The 22,494-nt window shown below is 40.9% G+C and overlaps 1 protein-coding gene across 1 annotated transcript in view; it reads left to right on the top strand.

The window, feature by feature from the left end:
- MED12L (mediator complex subunit 12L) overlaps positions 1-22,494 on the top strand; it is a 995,158-nt gene that overhangs the window by 574,236 nt on the left and 398,428 nt on the right. The gene's annotated exons all lie outside the window — the stretch shown is intronic.

Raw genomic sequence — 22,494 nt, 5'->3', positions numbered from 1 at the left:
CCGCTCATTACAGTAATGAATATGTGTGCATATTCATTACTGTAATGAGCGGTACCACATGACCGCTGAACACAGGAAGAGCTGCCCGGAGACCATGGGACATACAGGGACGGCACCAGGAGCAGGTGAGTATGTGACAGCCGCCGCTCCCCCTCACCCGCCGACCCCACGCTGACACTGACTCGAGTATAAGCGAGAGGGTCACTTTCAGCCCATTTTTTTGGGGCTGAAAATCTCGGCTTATACTTGAGTATATACGGTATTTGCTTTATATAGCAACATGTGGAACTAGACAAATATTGTTTTTAGAATATTATTAAGAACACATAGAGTTTCCCTTCCACTAATGTGTTTAATTAGAAAAAGGTATTTTCATTCGTGGAAAGAATTTTGACACTTTACCACATCCTGAGCTTGGGTTGTAAGTTTTAGTTAGAAGGCCAAAGATTGAGTTGGCTCATTCATATTTGGCAGCAGACTTTTGAATCCAAGTTAATTTTTTGTTCCAATTATTGTTCCAACAATAAGATAATTATTGAACAATGAAGTCATGTGTTTTAATAAGAGGAAGCTGGCAAATGATTTTGAAAATCTGTTTGCCATTATAATAAAAAGTCAAGATAAAGCAATATTGTTTGTGTCACGTATACATCGCTGAAATGTTCTACAATCCATGCAATAGTTCTGAGAATAAAACAAAAGGCTTTCATGTCAGAAAACAACCATCTCATTCTTCTAATTAATATTGTGTAAGCTCACTTATTTTCTTTCTTACTCAATTTATCTTTCATTTGTTTTTTAAATTAAAGTCTATGGACACCTCTGACAGCTGGTAGAAAAATTATTTTTCCATCTGACGTTGGGTTAAAATAGTTGCAGTTATGCCGTTACTACAAGCTCCTTCTGGTTTCAGACTTTTCTCAATTTATAAAGTCACTTGCAGTAATTCAAGCTTGATGTGAGGTCTTTGTGGTCAGGATACTGTTGCCTTCATTAGCTGTCACGGATTAGCACAGTCTCAATTGCTTTTTTCTAATAGAATCCATGATAGCTTTCTCCATAGACCAGGGTCACACGACCGTAGATTCTCTCATGTGAAAGTGTCAGTTTGCTGTGCTGCTATTCTCTCACATGAGGTGCATGAGGTCTCAGGTGCAGAGAAGACAGAGAACTTAATTTCTCCATCTTCTCCATTTTCTCTGTGCTAATCCATCTATCAGATGCACTCGCAGTATGCTGCAATTCTTTTCTCATGAAGAAGCGGCATTAGAAAAAAAATCACAGATCTGCGCTGCTCCATGGTATAACATTGGGCTATCTGATAAAACTTCACATAATATTCGGCTATGTTATGTGCTTGAGTGACCGAAAGCCTAGGCTGAGGACAGATGAGCTTATAGAAGTTATTTGATTTTAATTCAGAAAACTTGGACGGTTTTTATCTGTATTGTTATGCATGTGAAATCCATGTGTTATTTGTGTTTCCATAATTCATGTACATGTCGCATCTATGAAGCACCCATGTGGCATCCATATTTATGCATCAACATTTTTACCATGTTCATGACCAAATACAGTTTAATAATTGCAATGTATCCGTGAAAGTAAGATGCTATACTATTGATCCGTATCAGACTCCATTTTCTTGTGCACCATGGACTTCAATGGTTGACTCTCATCTGATTTAAGCAATAAAATAGTGCATGCTGCAAATTTTTTCAGATGCAGATTCAGTCAGTGAAAAAAATTGCTAATTTGCATTACCCCATTGAGTAACATTGGTCATAGTGCTGTCCGTTTGCCGTGTGTTCGATTACTCAGGTCTGCGACTAAAAAGCCGTTTGATTATTTTTCATATAATTTGCACGTATTTTGGTGTTTTGATAACGAAAAAAATATTGAAAAAATCCTAAACGTCAGGAATTGCCACAAACCTATAGGTTCTTCTGCAAACACTGGTGCTAATCATCAGCAGACAGCTTATTTTCTTTCCCCATTAGCATCAGTAGCAACTGCGTAATTGGCTGGTGGCAGTCAGGTGGTTAGTCAGTCAGGTGGTTAGTGACATAATGAAAGGTCCTTATGCTTTCAAGAAACTTGCATTGGAATTTCATTCATCAACCGTGTTTCCCCAAATTAGCGTTTTAGCTTTGCGGAAGTTTATTAATTTTCTATTTCATTTGTGGTGAATATACAGAATTAACTCAACAGCTGCATATTACAGACTTTGTGAAAAAAGTATACTTCACATACTTCGGACTAAAATTTGGAGATCAAGAAAAAGTTTGGGCGTCTCATAAAGTGTGCGAACGGTGTGTTGAGGACCTCCGAAAATAGTTCAAGGGTAAGAAAAAACCTTTCCGTTGTGTGATTCCTATGGTATGGCGAGAGCAAAAGAACCATAGTGATGACTGTTACTTTTGTTCATGCAATGTGAATGGGTATAATTCCAAATGGAAGCATTCCATTTCTTTCCCCAATCTTCACTCAGCAATTCGTCCCATATCCCCCATGGCACAGATATAACAGTACCCAAGATCCCTGCTACCTTGGAAAAGATATGTAGCTCAGATTAAGGTGGAATCATACCTGAACCAGATGACAAGTCAAGTTATGACTTTGAAGATGATACAAAACCAAATTTTTTTTCCCCAGGAGGAGATGAAAGATTTAGTAAGAGACTTGAACGTTCCCAAAAATGCCGCTGCATTACTCGGATCAAGACTGAAAAGCAGGAATTGAATGTTAACAGCAGTGTCTTTTTCATGGTTCAGACATCGTGAAAAGGAGTCTATTTCTTACTTTGCCCAAGAAGACAAGTTGGTTTATTGCATCGATGTCGAAGGTTTGATGGGTCAATTCAAAATCCAATGTGATTCAGCACAATGGCGTCTTTTTATAGATTCCTCAAAAATAAGTCTCAAAGCAGTTTTACTCCACAATTGCAGTTTTTAAGCTTTCGTCCCTGTAGGTCATTCCGTACACTTGAAGGAAACCTACTTTCCTTCAAGTGTACGGAATGACCTACAGGGATGAAAGCTTAAATTGTTAGAGCTTGTAATTGTTTTTTTGTAAATTTAAATATGAAGACCACGGTTGGCAAGTGTGTGGGGATTTGAAGGTCTTGTGCATGCTGCTTGGGCAACAAGCTGGGTATACCAAAAGCCCTTGTTTTTTGTGTCTGTGGGATAGTCGAGACTGACAAAATCACTGGAACAAGAAGAGATGTCAGCCGAGGGTGCTCACAGTCAGTGAAAAAAATATCCTCCGAGAAAGTTTGGTACCTCCATATAAAGTTCTTCTACCACATTACTTCCAAGAGATGGGAAATGCTTCAAATGCTTGCAATGGTCACCAAGTTTCCAAGCCTCTCGGAGGCTAAATTGAAGGAAGGTGTGTTAGTAGGACCAGACATTAAAAGGCTTATAGCTGATAAAGAGTTTATCATTACCATGATGGATCCTCAAAAAGAAGGGTGAATTGCATTTAAAGAGGTTGTAGAGAAATTTTTAGGCAACAAAAAAGATCCTGACTACAAAAAAATTGTAGGGCCAAAGGTTGAGAGCATTTCAAGCTTTAGGGTATGTTTCCACGTTCAGGAAACGCTGCTTGTTTGACGCTGCGCAGAGCTGCAGCGTCAAACAAGCAGCGTCCAGATGTTCCAGCATAGTGGAGGGGATTTTATGAAATCCCGTCTCCACTATGTGTGGAAACCCGCACGCGGCGGCCCTGCGACTCCGGACATGCTGCGCGTCTTTTCAGATCGCAGCATGTCCGTACACCTTGCGAGGACGCAGCGTCCCCGCAAGGCATATCACAGGGCGCTATGGGAGAGAGCGATCATCCCGGATGTGAAGAGTTAACACATCCGGCATGATCGCGTCCCAGAAAGGGGGCGGGACTTAGCGCCGAGCGGCTTCGCCGCTGCGGCGATCCCTCCGGCCATCCTGAACGTGGAGACATAGCCTTAGGGTGCCTGATGAGTTTGAAAGTGCATTTCCTCCACCTTGACTACTTTTCCTGATAATTTGGGAGCTGTAACTGAAGAGCAGGGTGAATGATTCCACCAGGACATTAAAGAGATGGAATGAAGATACCAGGGAAAATTGAGCATTACAATAATGGCAGACTACTGCTGGATGCTTAAGAGAGACATTCCAGATGCTACTGACAAGCATAAATGTACCAAGAGGAGCCTCGCAGGGCAAAACAAATCTATTTTCCTGAGTGTTTCTGAGCTCATTTCAGTTCAAAAATGATTTTCATGAAAAATTTGTAATAAAAAAATTAAGTTTATAAGTCTATTTTCATTTATTTCGCAGTATTGGCTTATTTAACATAGTTACCTAAATTGTAAGGAAACGTGATGTCCTATGACAAAACGGGGGTCTTTTTCGGATTCAGCGCACCAAAAAACATACAGATTATGTGGAATAACCAAAACGGCTCTTGAAATTGTATTTTTTGTAGAACTTTTTTACTACTTAGACAGCACATGTCAGTATAATACTGACTAATAATTCTGAACAAGCCCTTATATTGACAGACACTGCTGCAGAGGAGTGTGATTTCCCCATGTCCCCCTGCACAGGCTGTGTGGGTGTGTTCCTCCTTCTCTCTGAAAGTGTGTAATTCACATCCTCCCGTGCTATGGATTCGCCTCTCTACATTGATTCACAGTCCATGCAACTTCCACTCGCTTGTCTGCAGACAGACCACTGGGTTCTTTCCTCCCTATGTGCACCTTGACACAGTACAAAATGTGTGATGTGCCCCTCAAGGAAAACATGGATGCTTCGCCCTTCAGACTGATGTCAGAAGTAATTAGCACACTTTCCAGCATCATTATTGCGACCACCGTTTGTCACAGAATACCATTATTATCTCCCTTAAACTATATCATATCAACTCAAGAGGACCAAAGGAAGCTTTGTTTCGTTATAAAATTAGTACATTTTTATTTATTACAAAACCACTCTATAAAAACATTAATATTAAAAATACAAGCGCATGATACGTTAATAACAGTGCATATGACACAAATGTGTAAGAAAAGACACCAGAACTAATGAAATGTCCCGCATAAGTCATTAATTATATGTATCCATACGTGCAAAGTCAATAACGTGCAGGCTAGCTTTTAACCCCATATATTGCTTCCAATAAGTGGGGATTTTCCTATATCTCAATCGCCCTATGTATGGTTTTATGTATATGGGCATGTATCACAGGAAAAACCCTCAGCGTTCAACCTTAAATGTGGTCATTAATAACAGTGATCCTTAAGACCATAAAGGCACTAAGTACAAGGGTCCTGTGAAATGAGCATGGGGAAAGCCTGTCTCACCTGATGCAGGGACACTCCAACACGCACGCCTCATGACAAGGAAAAAATGCTCAGTGTTGTGTGTGACCTCCATGTGCCTATATGACGTTCCTACTGTTCAACGCCTGGGCATGCTCCAGATGAGGCGGCGAGTGGTCTCCTGAGGGATCTCCTCCCAGACCTGGACTAAAGCATCTGCCAACTCCTGGACAGTCTGTGGTGCAACATGACGTTGGTGGATGGAGCAAGACATGATGTCCCAGATGTGCTCAATCGGATTCAGGTCTGGGGAATGGGCGGACCAGTCCATAGCTTCAATGCCTTCATCTTGCAGGAACTGCTGACACACTCCAGCCACATGAGGTCTGGCACTGTCCTGCATTAGGAGGAACCCAGGGCCAACCGCACCATCATATGATCTCACAATGAGTCTAAAGAGCTCATCTCGGTACCTAAAGGCAGTCAGGCTTCCTCTGGCGAGCACATGGAGAGCTGTGCGGCCCTCCAAAGAATTGCCACCCCACACTATTACTGACCCACTGCCAAACCAGTCATGCTAAAGAATATTGCATGCAGCAGATCGTTCTCCACGGCGTCTCCAGACTCTGTCACGTCTGTCACATGTGCTCAAGGTGAACCTGCTTACATCTGTCAAGAGCACAGGGTGCCAGTGATGAATTTGCCAATCCTGGTGTTCTGTGGCAAATGCCAAGCGTCCTGCACGGTGTTGGGCTGTGAGCACAACCCCCATCTGTGGACGTTGGGCACTCAGACCATCCTCATGGATTTCTAACCATTTGCGCAGACACATGAACATACAGACGGATAAGCAGGTCTTGGCTAACCAACCAGACATTGTGATAGTTGACAAGGATTAGAAATCAGAAGACAGCAATGATAATACAGATGCTTCTCACAAAATTAAAATATCATGAAAAAAGTTAACATATTTCAGTTCTTCAATACAAAAAATGAAACTCATATAGTCATTACAACCAGAGTGATCTATTTCAAGTGTTTATTTCTGCTAATGTTGATGATTATGGCTTACAGCCAATGAAAATCCAAAAGTCATTATCTCAGTAACTTAGAATAATTAACAAAAAATACCTGCAAAGGCTTCCTTAATGTTTAGAAAGGTATCTTAGTCTGTTTCAGTAGGCTCCACAAGCATAGGGAAAACTGCTGACTTGACAGATGTCTAGAAGGCAATCATTGACACACTTCACAAGGAAAGTAAATTTCGCATTTCATTTGGAAATCGAGGTCCCAGAGTCTGGAGGAAAAGTGGAGAGGCACACAATCCAAGCCACTTGAGGTCTAGTGTGCAATTTCCGCAATCAGTGATGGTTTGGGGAGCCATGTCATCTGCTGGTATAGGTCCACTGTGTTTTATCAAGACCAAAGTCAGTGCAGCCATCTACCAGGAAATTTTAGAGCACTTCATACTTCCCTCTTCCGACAAGCTTTTAGGAGAGGATTTTTCATTCTCCACCAGGAGTTGGCACCTGTCGACACTGCCAAAAGTACCAATACTTGGTTTAAAAATAACAGTATTACTGTGCTTGATTATTGGCTGATAGTTTTGCAAGTACCCACAGTGCAAAAGAGTCAAAAGTAGCCCGGACCTAGGTACAGTGGTATAGCAGGTAGACCGCATCTACTTGGAATCACACCATAGCTAAAATGTCTACAAACACAAGTAGCCTAGTCAAATGAATGAATATGTACATTGTGTGGATACTTGCAGTACATGAAGGTGCATGACGTAAACAGGACATTGACTGATTATGTCTTTGAGCTGTTTGATCCGACTAGGTCTAGACCGTATAGGATTGTGGTAAGGGAAATATAGCATTAGCTTATTGTACTTTATATACAAAAAATATAATTTTTCTTGAAAATTGGACAAGAGACACAAGAGTATGAATGTGTGTATATTAGTTTTGCCTGTAGAGCTCTTCTTGCCCATTATTGCTGCAGCCAGGCAGTTGTGGCAGGAACCTGCCTGGGAATTAGAGCCTTCACCCAGTTACTGTTCACTCAGGCACAGTGGCAGTGCCCTCAAAATCATAGCATTGCTATAATACAGTGCAGGTGCTCTGAGCACACTTGCCTGAGGTGTGGTGAGGGTACGCGTTTTTTACAATAACGTCATTTTTAACTCCTAGGAATTGATGATGCAAGAAACCGTCAATTTCTCCTCAGTATGGCAATACCAATTATATGGTTGTGCACAGTTGTCCGGGCTCACGACAGGGTTAGTTGTAAAAATTTATTATTATTTGGCTTTTGAACCACAAATTTTGTGAAAATTGTTTTTAGCTGCTATGTATGAGTTGCTGAAAAATAAGCCAAGGTTGGAAACTTTTGAAGGAATTTTAAATAATATTGAAGGAGCAGTTTTATTTGGTCTTTTACTTATATGCTATTTTAAAATATGCAGGTATATGTAATGCCAGTCTTCATGAAGGGTCTGCTGGAGTTAAATGCACCTACCGTATTTTCCGGCGTATAAGACGACTGGGCGTATAAGACGACCCCCCAACTTTACCAGTTAAAATATAAAATCTTCTTAAAAGTCGGTGGTCTTCTTATACACCCTATGTCGTCTTATAGGGCCGGTGAATATGTGCCTTTTGGTGGGGGGGGAGTGGTCCTGATGACGACGAGGGGGTGTCTCACAGGAAAGTGAGTATCCCCCATTACCTCATCATAGCGCTGCAGCATGGGGTCTCTGTGCTGGGAGCGGCGGCTGCTGTGCTGTGGGGCGGCGGCTCCTCTTCTGCAGTGTGGGGCCTCTGGTGCTGTGGGGCGGCGGCGGCGGCGTATCTTCATGCAGTCAGGGCTCCTCCGGCATCTCCTTAAAGCTCGGAGGCCCCGCGGTGCTGGCAGCTCCATCGGTACAATGCGGTGGCCTCCGGGAAAATGGCCGCTGCTCAGATTCAGATCTCGTCCCGAGATCTCGGGAGACGAGATCTGAATCTGAGCAGCGGCCATTTTCCCGGAGGCAGCTCAATAGGTGAGATGCGGTGGCCTCCGGGAAAATGGCCGCTGGGGGCGGCGCATGCTCAGATTCAGATCTCGTCCCGAGATCTCGGGACACGAGATCTGAATCTGAGCAGCGGCCATTTTCCCGGAGGCCACCGCATTGTACCGATGGAGCTACCAGCGCCGCGGGGCCTCCGAGCTTTAAGGAGATGCTGGAGGAGCCCCGACTGCATGAAGATACGCCGCTGCCGCCGCCCCACAGCACCAGAGGCCCCACACTGCAGAAGAGGAGCCGCCGCCCCACAGCACAGAAGCCGCCGCTCCCAGCACAGAGACCCCACGCTGCAGCGCTATGATGAGGTAATGGGGGATACTCACTTTCCTGTGAGACGCCCCCTCGTCGTCATCAGGACCATTCCCCCCACCCACCATATACACCCGGCGTACAAGGCGATACCCGGCGTATAAGACGACCCCCGACTTTTAAGAAGATTTTCAGGGGTTAAAAAGTCGTCTTATACGCCGGAAAATACGGTAATTCATTAAGAAACACCCACCATTTAATGAATTAGGCCCATCTTTTATCTGTTGTGCACTGCCACCAGAGATGTTCTCCAGTTAGGGACTAGAGTACATTTCAGTAAGTTATTATGACGCTAGATTGGTGTAACATTTCATGAATTTGATTGACAGATGTAGCGATGTCCTATCCAGGCCAATATCCACCCATATCGTCAAAGTATGCAGAATCAGGAGGACACGGAGTAACAAAAATCTGTTTAAAAGTTGTAGAAATTTCTTATTTATAATAATGATATCACATTACAAAATATTAGTAAAGATAAAAAGTCATATAAGGACAAATTAATTTGGAATTAAGGACTTGGATGTCTGAGGTCAGCACAATAAGTATCAGGAAGTCACTTTCCTAAGAATGACTAAGAAGATTTCTATCACATGAGTGCAAGACATAGCAATTCCTACTACTAACAAATATCCCCATATATAGATGAGTGTTGTAGGAAAAGTATCACTTAGTTACCTATTTATAACCAGGAATTCGCCTATAATACATGTGTAAAGCAGTAGAGTGCTGCAGGAATGCTCCTTACCCATATAAATACCTGTGTGACGACAGACCACACAGCCCCAAAGCTCATTTTGCGTGGGCTTCCTCAGATGGCCCTGACTTTCGGTCATGCAGGCATATAAGGAGCAAATACAGTCAAGACTCCCAGCATTGAGAGTGGTGATTGTAAGCAAGCTCTTCACTGACTGACAGCTCGCACAGCAGTGCATTAGTGCAGAGCTGGATGTCAGTCAGTACCAGTGGGTGCAATTCTGTCTGCACTGACTAATTGCTTTGGGCACACCTGCATGACTGAGCGCCGGTGGCTCCCGGGAGACACAAAGTTTTATTTCTCCCATGTGCCAAGCTTTCAACACTGAAGCTTAACACCTTAACCTACATATTAACCCCAAATCTGCTTGTCCATAGCTTTATCAGACACATTTTTTTAATGCAGTAGTGTTTGACTATTCTGTGGGAGTTTCTACATGTACTCTGCACATTACTCTATCAGAAGTGTTTTCCCTGTGAACTATAGATTACAGTAACTAACACTTACAAAATATTCCACTCCGCGAAATTGCTGGACTAAACATATTTTGCGGAACATCCTTAGAAGAATAATTGCCAACACTGCTTATGTTTGCAGAAACAGTTCCTTGATCAGGGGGCACAAAAAGGTTGATGCTAGGTCAAACCACAGCCAAATGTTCTGGATGTTTTGGGGACATTCCAGGGGACTATGGTGTGTGGGTGGGCTTAAATGTTCTGAATTTGTTTGTAAATCTAATGCAAGTTATCTATATGTTGTGTGGATTCATATCTGTAGCACAATGTTGATGATATCTGTTTAGCGTATTGAGGGTCTACAGTCCCTTTTGCTGGACTGTAATTATCCTGTACTGGGTAGACCGTCATTTCATCAGACGTTTTCATAATTTGCATATTAATACCATTTTTCTTAGTGTAGCAATGTCCTGTTCTGTAGATTTGCCATGTTCAGCCAGTACATAAGTGTTAGGAACCCAGAAGTCTTACAGAAAGAAACGTAGTGTTTCTATCTGCTACAGGTAATGCCTAAAAGATTTGTTGATCTTCTGCACCAAGGCAGTGAAAGAGAATGGCATGTTTCCTGGGCTCAGGAAGATCTGCACCATTGAAAAGTTCTCAAATTTCCTAATCTTCAGTGAAAGGACTCAGACTTACCTAGGACTGTGAGGAAAGATGGTGGATTGAGCTGTCCTTGTAACCAATTATTTTGTATAGTTTTTTACTTAGATGAAAAAAGTAATATTTATTATCGTTCTTCTGCTTTATTATTTAATGATATCACATTTTTATTATTGCATGATAACATCATCTAGACTGCTGAGAGAGATTTACTGGTGGGTTTCATTTGTGTAATAATAATGTGTTCATCTGTTCCTTGACCCCATGTGTACATTATATTATCAATAGGGTTACTTGTTCCAACAATAATTTATCCCTTACTGTATATTATTGGGTGAGGGCTTCATCAATTGCTACCAAGGTTTGTTTTTAAAAGGTAGGTACACTTTTGTAAATTTGCTTCCTAAATACAGAATTAAGCAACTTTTTATATAGTCTTAATTAAAAATTCCCTTTCTTTTGCTGTTGATATGTGTATATATGGCATTCACAGCTGCAGAAAGGGGAGGAATGTCCACCTCAGTGGAGTGTGGGGAGAAGCTTCTGTGTTCTTAGGAAGGGCAGAGAAAACAGGCTGTAGATACGGAGGAAAGCACATGAAAACAAAGTCATTCCAGAAATGAAGCCATGCTGATACATGAAGGCTAGTAAAGACAGCAGCCTCCTAGACATATAGAGGGCAATTCATCAGGACCGACCGCTGGTGTTGATGAGGGGGAGTTTTGAAGCAAATGCTCCTGATTCATTAAGAGGTTCTCACCTCTTAACAAATCAAGCGAGGCACGTAGTTGCATACCCTGCTATGTGCTATATTGCACAAATCTTAATCCAGCCCATGTGGCATAGCAAACGCCACTGCACATCTCGAATTAGAAGAGCTGAGCCCCCATAATGTCTTTGGGGTGGTCAAAGTGGGTGGAACTGGGACAAGTAGGGCACGAATATGACAAAAGTAGAATTTTTTTGTGCAAACTCACATTTGAGCCAAAAAGTGAGACTTTTCAAAAATCTGGCGAAAAAGTTCTGATGAATCTCCCCCAAAGACCTTACATCCAAAGTGAAATACTAGGAGGAACATATCCACTTGAGAAATATCTGAAACTAGACATATACTGCAAAGTTTATCTCGGGACTCAGGAGGTCAGAAAATGAAAGAAAGAATAAGCTTTGTAGACTTGTAGACTGGAACTTAGGGCACATCTTTAACTCACTAACATAAGTAAAATTAAACAAAAACTGCTGACAGTGGTGAGTCTGAGAGATTGTGGCATCAGCAACATTGGCTGTGTATAGTTCTGGGGCAAATTCAGGAGTCTCCTTAAAGGTAAGATGTAATATTGCATGGTGATTGTAAGGCTATGTTCACATGTCCAGTAATAATCAGTTAGAATGAATCCAGCAGCAAACCATAGGCAAAAAAGTTGTTCAGGTTTTAAATAACTTATCCCTGCTGGATCCATTTTTTAACATTGAAATCTATGGAAAACGGATCTGTTCATTAGCCGTCCACTATTCTTTAATTTATAACGGATCCATTCTTTGCTTACTGCATTGGTTACAAATGAAAGTAAAGCGGATGACTAATTAATGGATTGGTTTTCCATTGACTTCAATGCTAAAAAACAGATAATCAGAGATGAGTTATTTAGAAACGGATTAAAAAGTTTTGCCTGCACAACTCTTTTGCCAGTGGATTGCTGCTGGATCCATTCTAACTGATCACTACTGGAAATGTGAACATAGCCTCAGAAGAAAAGATTCATGTTTTCAGGCAACCACCAAGGAGTTGCTCATGTGAAATCCGTGTCTGATATCATCATCTTCCTGCAAGTAATGAATGGTCAACTCAGGATCAAAGTTGTGTAATGGTGAAGTTACTGTCACTACTTCTGCTTATGTAATTAGGTTGCACTGAAAAAAAGCAGAATCCCATTTATGGACTTGGACTATGATAAAAATGGAGGGATTTTTATTATAGTGTTTGATCAGGAGTAGGAAATTCCCAGATGCGGCAGTGCACCACTGAACATGAAGTTGGAAATAACACTAAGGCAAGGTATGTTTCGGAATTGGGGAGCCTTCTATAGACACACATTCTGTATATAACCTGATTTGCTGCAGTTGTTCTTGTGTTGACGAGATCTGGCCCGCAAAGTGTGGGAGTAACTATTAAGCGATGTATCCTATTTAAGGTCTGCAGCCGTTTGTGTGGCCCTGAAAGTAATAGTAGCAGCCGATATTCTTTGTGCTTCATTTTCAAAAAAAGAATAATTATTGTTTAGCGGTAGTGTCTTTGTGATATTACAGTGTGGGTTCCACTAGTTGCCGAATGTACATGATTTTTTTGCTGTCTCTACAGGTAAAGCGGATCTGTCTCCATATTATGTTGTCCTTAAATAGGATTCAAATAGTAGGACACATCCGCTACATTACAATACAGAGATGCCATTCAGTGAAGGACGCTCCGCACAGTACAACACTTAATTCAGAGAAACAGATCTCTTGTGTTATGTGTAACCACAAATCTGTTTTCTAAAAACAACAGGGCAATAGAGCGTAAAGGATAATTAGACTGCTCTGTTCTTACATACAAGAATAGGACATTCACAGATTGGAGATGGCTGATCCAGCTTAAGTCTCAGCTATTAAACTAATATTCCTAAAATGACCTCTTGTTTATTTAGTGGCAACAATGCCTGCGTCTGTCTATAAAGGAATGCAAATCATATATCATCTAATAGTTAATTATTAGAATACAGATTGGATTGATTCATTGCTGTAAGTTATTGGTTGCTAAGGCCCACGATCCGGAAGAGCAGTGTTTTGGATGCAGCTCGTCTGCACTGGGCCCAAAATGCTGCTATTTTATGGTATCAGGACAGAAACTGCAGTTGGTAATTGTATACTATATATTTAATATGGGGAATATGTTAATAAATGAAATAAATAAATTCACATATACCTTCATTTGGTAACAGATGCTTATTTTTCTGGGTGAAAGGCGTTGGTTATCACTGTTGTGATTGAATGAATATAACCAAGTCCTGGTGCTCATCCTGGAATTTGAATAGTACAGGTTGTCCGTCGGCAAAATAATAAATATATTTTCAGTTGAGCTGTCTAGAATGAAATCTGGGCATGTACCTTATGCTCGGTCATCATAGCAGGATTTTGGAGGCACAAATTTAAGCGGACACATTGGCAGCTTATCAGCTGGAGAGATTTTGTGCTATACCACAATTAACCTCTTATCAGGTTAACTGAGCATAGCATACATGGCTAGGCTTATAATAGTCAGCCTGACCGGGAAGATGAACAGTATTACTATTATTATTATTGTTATCTATGGACAGCATGGAAAAAGCGTGAAACTGAACAGAAATATATATATATATATATATATATTTACAGTGGGCCAAATAAGTATTTGATACACTGACGATTTTGCAAGTTTTCCCACCTACAAAGAATGGACAGGTCTGTAATTTGTACCGTAGGTACACTTCAACTGTGAGAGACAGAATCTAAAAAAATCGAGAAAATCACATTGTATGATTTTTACATAATTAATTTGCATTTTATTGCATGTAATAAGTATTTGATAAAATGGAAAAACATAACTTTATAATTGCAAAACAAAGGTTTCTGTACCAAATATTGAGGTAAGACATTTCCTTTAGTTCTTGACCAAGTTTGCACACACTGTAGCAAGGACTTTAGCCCACTCCTCCATACAGATCTTCTCCAGATCTTTCAGGCTGCGGGGCAGTCCCTTGGCAACATTGAGTTTCAGCTCCCTCTAAAGATTTTCTATTGGGTTCTGGAGACTGACTAGGCAACTCCAGGACCTTGAAGTGCTTCTTACGGGAGCCACTCCTTAGTTGCCCTGTCTTTTTGTTTTGGGTCATTGTCATGCTGGAAGACCCAGCCATGACTCATCTTCAATGCTCTTACTGAGGGAATGAGGTTGTTGGCCAAAATCTTTTGATACACAACCCCTTCCATCCTCCCTTCAATACAGTGTAGTCATCCTGTCCCCTTTGCAGAAAAGCACCCCCAAAGTATGAGGTTTTCCTCATCGGTTGGGACAGTGTTCTTGGGGTTGCATTAATTTTTAATCTTCCATCAAAACAGCGAGTGGAGTTGATGCCAAAAAATTCTACTTTGGTCTTATCTAACCATATGGCTTTCTCCCATGCCTCCTCTGAATCAACCAGACGGTGAACTTCAGATGGGCCTGGATGTGTGCTGGCATGAGCAGGAGGACCTTGCATGCCTTGCAGGATTTTAATCCATGAAGGCATAGTGTGTTACTAACAGTAATGTTTTGAGACTGCGGTCCCAGCTTTCTTCAGGTCATTGACCTTGCCACTAGGCGAGATCTTGCATGGAACTGCAGACCAAGGAAAATTGACAGTCATCTTGTGTTTCTTCCATTTTCTAATAATTGTGTCAACAGTTGTTGCCTTCTCACTAAGCTGCTTGCCTGTTGTCCTGTTGTCTCAGCCTTGTGCAAGTCTACAATTTTGCCCCCGGTGTCATTAGACAGCTCTTTGGTTTTGGCCATGGTGGAGAGGTTGGAGTGTGATTGAGTGTGTGGACAGGTGTCTTTTATACAAGTAACAAGTTCAAATAGGTGCAATTAATACAGGTAATGAGTGCAGAATAATAGTGCTTCTTAAAGAAAAACTAACAGGCCTGTGAGGGCCAGAATTCTTGCTGGTTGATAGGTGATCAAATACTTATTTTATACAATAAAATTTAATTATTTAGAAATTATACAATGTGATTTTCTGGATTTTTTTTGCTAGACTCTGTCTCCTCACAGTTGAAGTGTACCCTCCATAAAAATTTCAGACCACTCCATTCTTTGTAGGTGGGAAAACTTGCAAAATATACAATGTATCAAATACTTATTTTCCCCTCTGTATATATGTATACAGTATATATTATATATATATATATATATATATATATATTTTTTTTTTATTTATTTATTTTTTGTTGGTAAAGATTCAATATATCTTTTTTTTTCCATTGAAATCACTGGTGTTTATATAGTTATGAGTCTAGTGTAGTGGGTGGTCTTACTCAGTCATTGACAGATGTTTCGACATACAGTGTGGACTGTCAATCACTGGTTAGTTTGCCCACTGGACTCGTGTATATATACAAAGACCATGGATTTCAAGAGAAAGATACAAGGTTTGCTGAAACTTTCCCACACAAATGTATAATCTGATGAGATGGCAAAAACTAGTGACAGATTCCTTTTAAATATATTTCTTAATTTGTTTACAGACTTTTTGTCTCTTGTAAAAAAAAAAAAACAATTTTACAAGACAATAGTAACTACCAACTGTAGCAAACTTTTTTAGATATTTGTTCAACCTGAATAGATTGATCGGTCACTTCAAACATTCCTCAGCCTCGATGACCAGTTTATCTACCTAGTGGTTGTGTGGGATTAAGGGGTTGATTTGTGTTTTTATTTTTAAAATCTTCGTTGTGGTTCTGCCATGGTTTTTCTCTATTGATTTTGAAAATCAGTTCATTATTACATGCTCATTGTGTTTGTTTACATGCAATTATGGATTTCTGCACGGAAGAACACTTCTTGTAATTTCTCAAACTATTGTGCACTAAAACATTCTAGATTATTGTTGAATGGTCTGACTGTCTTGGGGTGTTTTGACCAAAAGATTTATAAAACACTACTCATACAATGCTTCTGACAACTGCATAGTATGAAAGGTGCGCTTCATTATTTCCCTACTGGAGTTCAACAGGAAAAATTATTACAGAACAAAAAGTCTTCAATATTTAAAGAGAATGAATCACTCAGTTTTTGCTATGTAATCTGAGAGCATCATGATATATGGGCAGATAACCTGATTTCAGCAATGTGTCACTTTCTTTTCTGCACGCTGACATTTTGATGCAGTCACTGTTTTCTTTGCTGCAGATCCAGCGGTTCTCAGAAAGCTGAGCTCAGTATAACCACCCACACCGCTGATTGGCAGCTTTCTGTTTACATTGCACATTGGCAGAATGTTGATAATCAGTGGTGGGGGTGGGGTTACACAGAGAAGTTGACGAGGAGGCATGAGCCACGTAGTTCTGTAGGGATAATCTGCTGCTGATAAAACACTTATTTTATTGAAACAGGAACACACAGCCTAGTAAGCGACAAATAACTAGAATCAAGGTATGTTCCCCTATATTATGCTGCTCTCTGATTAGATAATAACAGCCTGCTGACATATCCCCTTTAATGATATTTTCGGTTCAATAACAAGATTTTTAAGGAATCACTTCGGAAAAGGATCTCAAAGTGGATAAAGTTTCTTGTTTTTTCAATAACAGATATTACAGTTGATTTTTAACTAAATAAGATTTATCAGTCAAAAATCTACCTCAATTACAAAGTAAATCAATGTTTTTATTTTCCATCAAATTGCTTCCGATGAAGCTGAAAGTCATGTTTATTTTCCAAGTGGTGGGCACTTCTTAAATCTAAAACTAAGCATTACTGCTCTTCTATAAAAAAAAAATGCTCCAAAACTATAATAGAAAATTGCTGTACTTTGTAATTGGTGAACAAGTCTCAATATTTCCCAATGAGTAAAGCCAAAATATATTGCAATGATTTTAAAAGGATGAGTGCTCTATTATAATTACCAAATTACTAGGAGTCACGTATTTTGGAACCTTGTTTTGATTTTAAGACTTGGTACGTTAAAAAGAAGCATGACGATGTCACCCACTTCAGAGATACAAGTGCTTCTCACAAAATTAGAATATCATCAAAAAATTCATTTGTTTCAGTTCTTCAATACATGAACTGAAACTCATATATTATATAGAGTCATTACAGAGTGATCTATTTCAAGTGTTTATTTCTGTTAATGTTGATGATGATGATGATGATGGCTTACAGCCAATGAAAACCCAAAAGTCATTGTCTCATTAAATTAGAATAATTAACAGAAAACACCTGCAAAGGCTTCCTAAGCATTTAAAAAGGTTCCTTAGTCTGTTTCAGTAGGCTCCACAATCATGGGGAAGACTGCTGACTTGACAGATGTCCAGAGGCAGTCATTGACACACTCCACAAGCTATCCTTCTTAATAGATATATGGGGGAGAGATAACAGAGGAATGGTGCAATACAGAGTATTTTTGGTATTTCATGCAGAATATAAGGCACGTCAGAAACAATTTCTTTGAAACTTGGAGACATTATCCCAGTGTTCCACATAGATTGCACTGGATTTTGCTTATTAATTTGAAATTGAAAATGAAATTGATGTAATTTCTCTCCTTTGGGGAATTCTATGAACAGAAAAATAATTTGACTATTAAGCAGAATAATGAAAAGAAAAAGTCACATTACCAGACATTTCCCAGAGTCATAGCTAGGTTTTCCTTCACTGGGTACAAAGATTTAGTTTGCTGCCCTAGTTCTTTGTTTCATTTCCTTGCCCCCTTCCAGCACATGCCCCCAACACCCTCACCCCCCCAGGTATGCTTTGTACTGCATAATTTATGTACCTAGACCTTAACCCCTTAAGCCCCGAGGGTGGTTTGCACGTTATGGACCGGGCCAATTTTTACAATTCTGACCACTGTCCATTTATGAGGTTATAACTCTGGAACGCTTCAATGGATCTTGGCGATTATGACATTGTTTTCTCGTGACATATTGTACTTCATGATAGTGGTAAAATTTATTTGATATAACTTGTGTTTTTTTGTAAAAAAAATGGAAATTTGGCGAAAATTTTGAAAATTTCGCAATTTTCCAACTTTGAATTTTTATTCCCTTAAATCACAGAGATATGTCATGCAAAATACTTAATAAGTAACATTTCCCACATGTCTACTTTACATCAGCACAATTTTGGAACAATTTTTTTTTTTTGTTAGGGAGTTATAAGGGTTAAAAGTTGACCAGCAATTTCTCATTTTTACAACACCATTTTTTTTAGGGACCACATCTCATTTGAAGTCATTTTGAGGGGTCTATATGATAGAAAATACCCAAGTGTGACACCATTCTAAAAACTGCACCCCTCAAGGTGCTCAAAACCACATTCAAGAAGTTTATTAACCCTTCAGGTGTTTCACAGGAATTTTTGGAATGTTTAAATAAAAATGAACATTTAACTTTTTTTCACACAAAATGTATTTCAGCTCCAATTTGTCTTATTTTACCAAGGGTAACAGGAGAAAATGGACCCCAAAAGTTGTTGTACAATTTGTCCTAAGTACACTGATACCCCATATGTGGGGGTAAACCACTGTTTGGGCGCATGGCAGAGCTCGGAAGGAAAGGAGCGCCATTTTACTTTTCAATGCAAAATTGACTGGAATTGAGATGGGACGCCATGTTGCGTTTGGAGAGCCCCTGATGTGCCTAAACATTGAAACCCCCCACAAGTGACACCATTTTGGAAAGTAGACCCCTTAAGGAACTTATCTAGATGTGTGGTGAGCACTTTGACCCAACAAGTGCTTCACAAAAGTTTATAATGCAGAGCTGTAAAAATAAAAAATCATGTTTTTTCACAAAAATGATTTTTTCGCCCCCAATTTTTTATTTTCCCAAGGGTAAGAGAAGAAATTGGTCCACAAAAGTTGTTGAGCAATTTGTCCTGAGTACGCTGATACCCCATATGTGGGGGTAAAAGACTGTTTGGGCGCATGGCAGAGCTCGGAAGGGAAGGAGCGCCGTTTGACGAGTCACGGTCTGTGGCAGGGTCGGCGGGTGAGGGGGAGAGGGTGCTGAGGCATACTTACCTAGTCCCGGCGATCCTGACGCTCCCCCTGCCCGTCACACTGTCCCAGGGTGCCGCAGTTCATCCCCTGTGCAGTGGTCACGTGGGACCGCTCATTAGAGAAATGAATATTCATTTCTCTAATCAGCGGTGTCGGTGACCGCTGACAGAGGAAGAGGCTGCGGCACCCGGAGACCAGCTGTCCGAGGGAAGGAGCGGGATGCCGGGAGCAGGTAAGTATCGCATATTTACCTGTCCTCGTTCCACACGCCGGGCGCGGCTCCGTCTTCCCGGCGTCTCTCCGCTCTGACAGCAGGTCAGAGGGCGCGATGACGCATATAGTGTGCGCGCCGCCCTCTGCCTGATCAGTCAGTGCGGAGAGACGCCGGGACCGGACGCTGGGGAGCTGCAAGCAAGAGAGGTGAGTATGTGTTTTTTTTTTTTTTATTGCAGCAGCAGCACCAGCGTTATATATGGCACAGATTTATGTGGAGCATCTATGGGGCCAAACTGAATGCTGCAGAGCATTCCATATGGGGCAGCTTTATAATGAGCATCTATGGGGCCAAACTGAACGCTGCAGAGCAATACATATGGGGCAGCTTTATAATGAGCATCTATGGGGTCAAACTGAACGGTGCAGAGCATATATGGCACAGATTTATAAGGAGCATCTATGGGGCCAAACTGAACGGTGCAGAGCATATAGGGCACAGCTATATAAGGAGCATCTATGGGGCCAAACTGAACGGTGCAGAGCATATATGGCACAGCTTTATAAGGAGCATCTATGGGGCCATAATGAACGGTGCAGAGCATATATGGCACAGCTTTATAAGGAGCATCTATGGGGCCATAATGAACGGTGCAGAGCATATATGGCACAGCTTTATATGGAGCATCTATAGGGCCATAATGAACGGTGCAGAGCATATATGGCACAGCTTTATGTGGAGCATCTATAGGGCCATAATGAACGATGCAGAGCATATATGGCACAGCTTTATATGGAGCATCTATGGGGCCATAATGAACGGTGCAGAGCATTGTATATGGCACAGCTATATATGGATAATTTATGGGGCAATATTCAATGGTATGGAGCATTATATATGGCACAGCTTTATATGGAGCATCTATGGGGCAATAATGAATGGTATGGAGCATCTATTTTTTTTTTTTAATTCACCGGTAGCTGCTGCATTTTCCACCCTAGGCTTATACTCGAGTCAATAAATTTTCCCAGTTTTTTGTGGCAAAATTAGGGGGGTCGGCTTATACTCGAGTATATACGGTATCTAGATATGTTGTGAGAACTTTGAACCCCCAAGTGTTTCACTACAGTTTACAACGCAGAGCCGTGAAAAATTTTTAGCCCCCCAAATTTTTATTTTCCCAAGGATAACAAGAGAACTTGGACCCCAAAAGTTGTTGTCCCTAGTACGCTGATATCCCATATGTTGGGGTAAACCCCTGTTTGGGCGCATGGGAGAGCTCGGAAGGGAAGGAGCACTGTTTTACTTTTTCAACGCAGAATTGGCTGGAATTGAGATCGGACGCCATGTCGCGTTTGGAGAGCCCCTGATGTGCCTGAACAGTGGAAACTCCCCAATTCTACCTGAAACCCTAATCCAAACACACCCCTAACCCTAATCCCAACGGTAACCCTAACCACACCCCTAACCCTGACACACCCCTAACCCTAATCCCAATCGTAAATGTAATCCAAACCCTAACCCTAACTTTAGCCCCAACCCGAACCCTAACTTTAGCTCCAAACCTAGCCCTAACCCTAGCCCTAACCCTAGCCCTAACCCTAACCCTAGCCCTAACCTTAGCCCTAACCCTAACCCTAACCCTAGCCCTAACCCTAGCCCTAACCCTAGCCCTAACCCTAGCCCTAACCCTAACCCTAGCCCTAACCCTAACCCTAGCCCTAACCCTAACCCTAGCCCTATTCCTAATGGGAAAATGGAAATAAATACATTTTTTTAATTTTATTATTTTTCCCTAACTAAGGGGGTGATAAAGGGGGGTTTGATTTACTTTTGTAGCATTTTTTTATATCGGATTTTTATGATTGGCAGCTGTCACACACTAAAAGACGCTTTTTATAGAAAAAAAGTTTTTGCTTCTCCACATTTTGAGACCTATAATTTTTCCATATTGTGGTGAGTCATGTGAGGTCTTTTTTTTTTTGCGGGACGAGGTGTCGTTTTTATTGGTAACATTTTTGGGCACATGACATTTTTTGATCGCTTTTTATTCCGATTTTTGTGAGGCAGAATGACCAAAAACCAGCTATTCATGAATTTCTTTTGGGGGAGGCGTTTATACCGTTCCACGTTTGGTAAAATTGATAAAGCAGTTTTATTCGTGGGGTCAGTACGATTACAGCGATATCTCATTTATATCTTTTTTTATGTTTTGGCGCTTTTATACGATAAAAGCTATTTTATAGAAAAAAATAATTATTTTGGCATCGCTTTATTCTGAGGACTATAACTTTTTTATTTTTTTGCTTATTATGCTGTATGGCAGCTTGTTTTTTGCGGGACAAGATGACATTTTCAGCGGTACCATGGTTATTTATATCCATCTTTTTGATCGCGTGTTATTCCACTTTTTGTTCAGCAGTATAATCATAAAGCGTTGTTTTTTGGCTCGTTTTTTTTCTTCTTACGGTGTTCACTGAAGGGGCTAACTAGTGGGACAGTTTTATAGGTTGGGTCGTTACAGACGCGGCGATGCTAAATATGTGTACTTTTATTTTTTTATTTAGATAAAGAAATTTATTTATGGGAATAATATATTTTTTTTTTCTTTATTTAGGAATTAATTTTTTTTGTACACATGTGGAATTTTTTTTTTTTACTTTTTTACTTTTTTTCCAGGGGGGGACATCACAGATCGCTGATCTGACAGTTTTCACAGCACTCTGTCAGATCAGCGATCTGACTGACAGCGCTGCAGGCTTACCATCGCCTGCACTGGACCCGGAAGTACTCCCTGCAGTACCCGGATGCAGCCCCACGGCCATTTTGGATCCGGGGCCTGCAGGCATAGGAGGTAAAAGACGCTCGGAGCAACGCGATCACATCGCGTTGCTCCGGGGGTCTCAGGGAAGCACCAGGGAGCCCCCTCACTGCGCGATGCTTC

The sequence above is a fragment of the Ranitomeya variabilis genome, chromosome 2, assembly GCF_051348905.1.
Source record: "Ranitomeya variabilis isolate aRanVar5 chromosome 2, aRanVar5.hap1, whole genome shotgun sequence".
NCBI lineage: Eukaryota > Metazoa > Chordata > Amphibia > Anura > Dendrobatidae > Ranitomeya > Ranitomeya variabilis.
The sequence above is the reverse complement of the archived record's forward strand: the minus strand, read 5'-3'. Positions and strand labels throughout refer to the sequence as shown.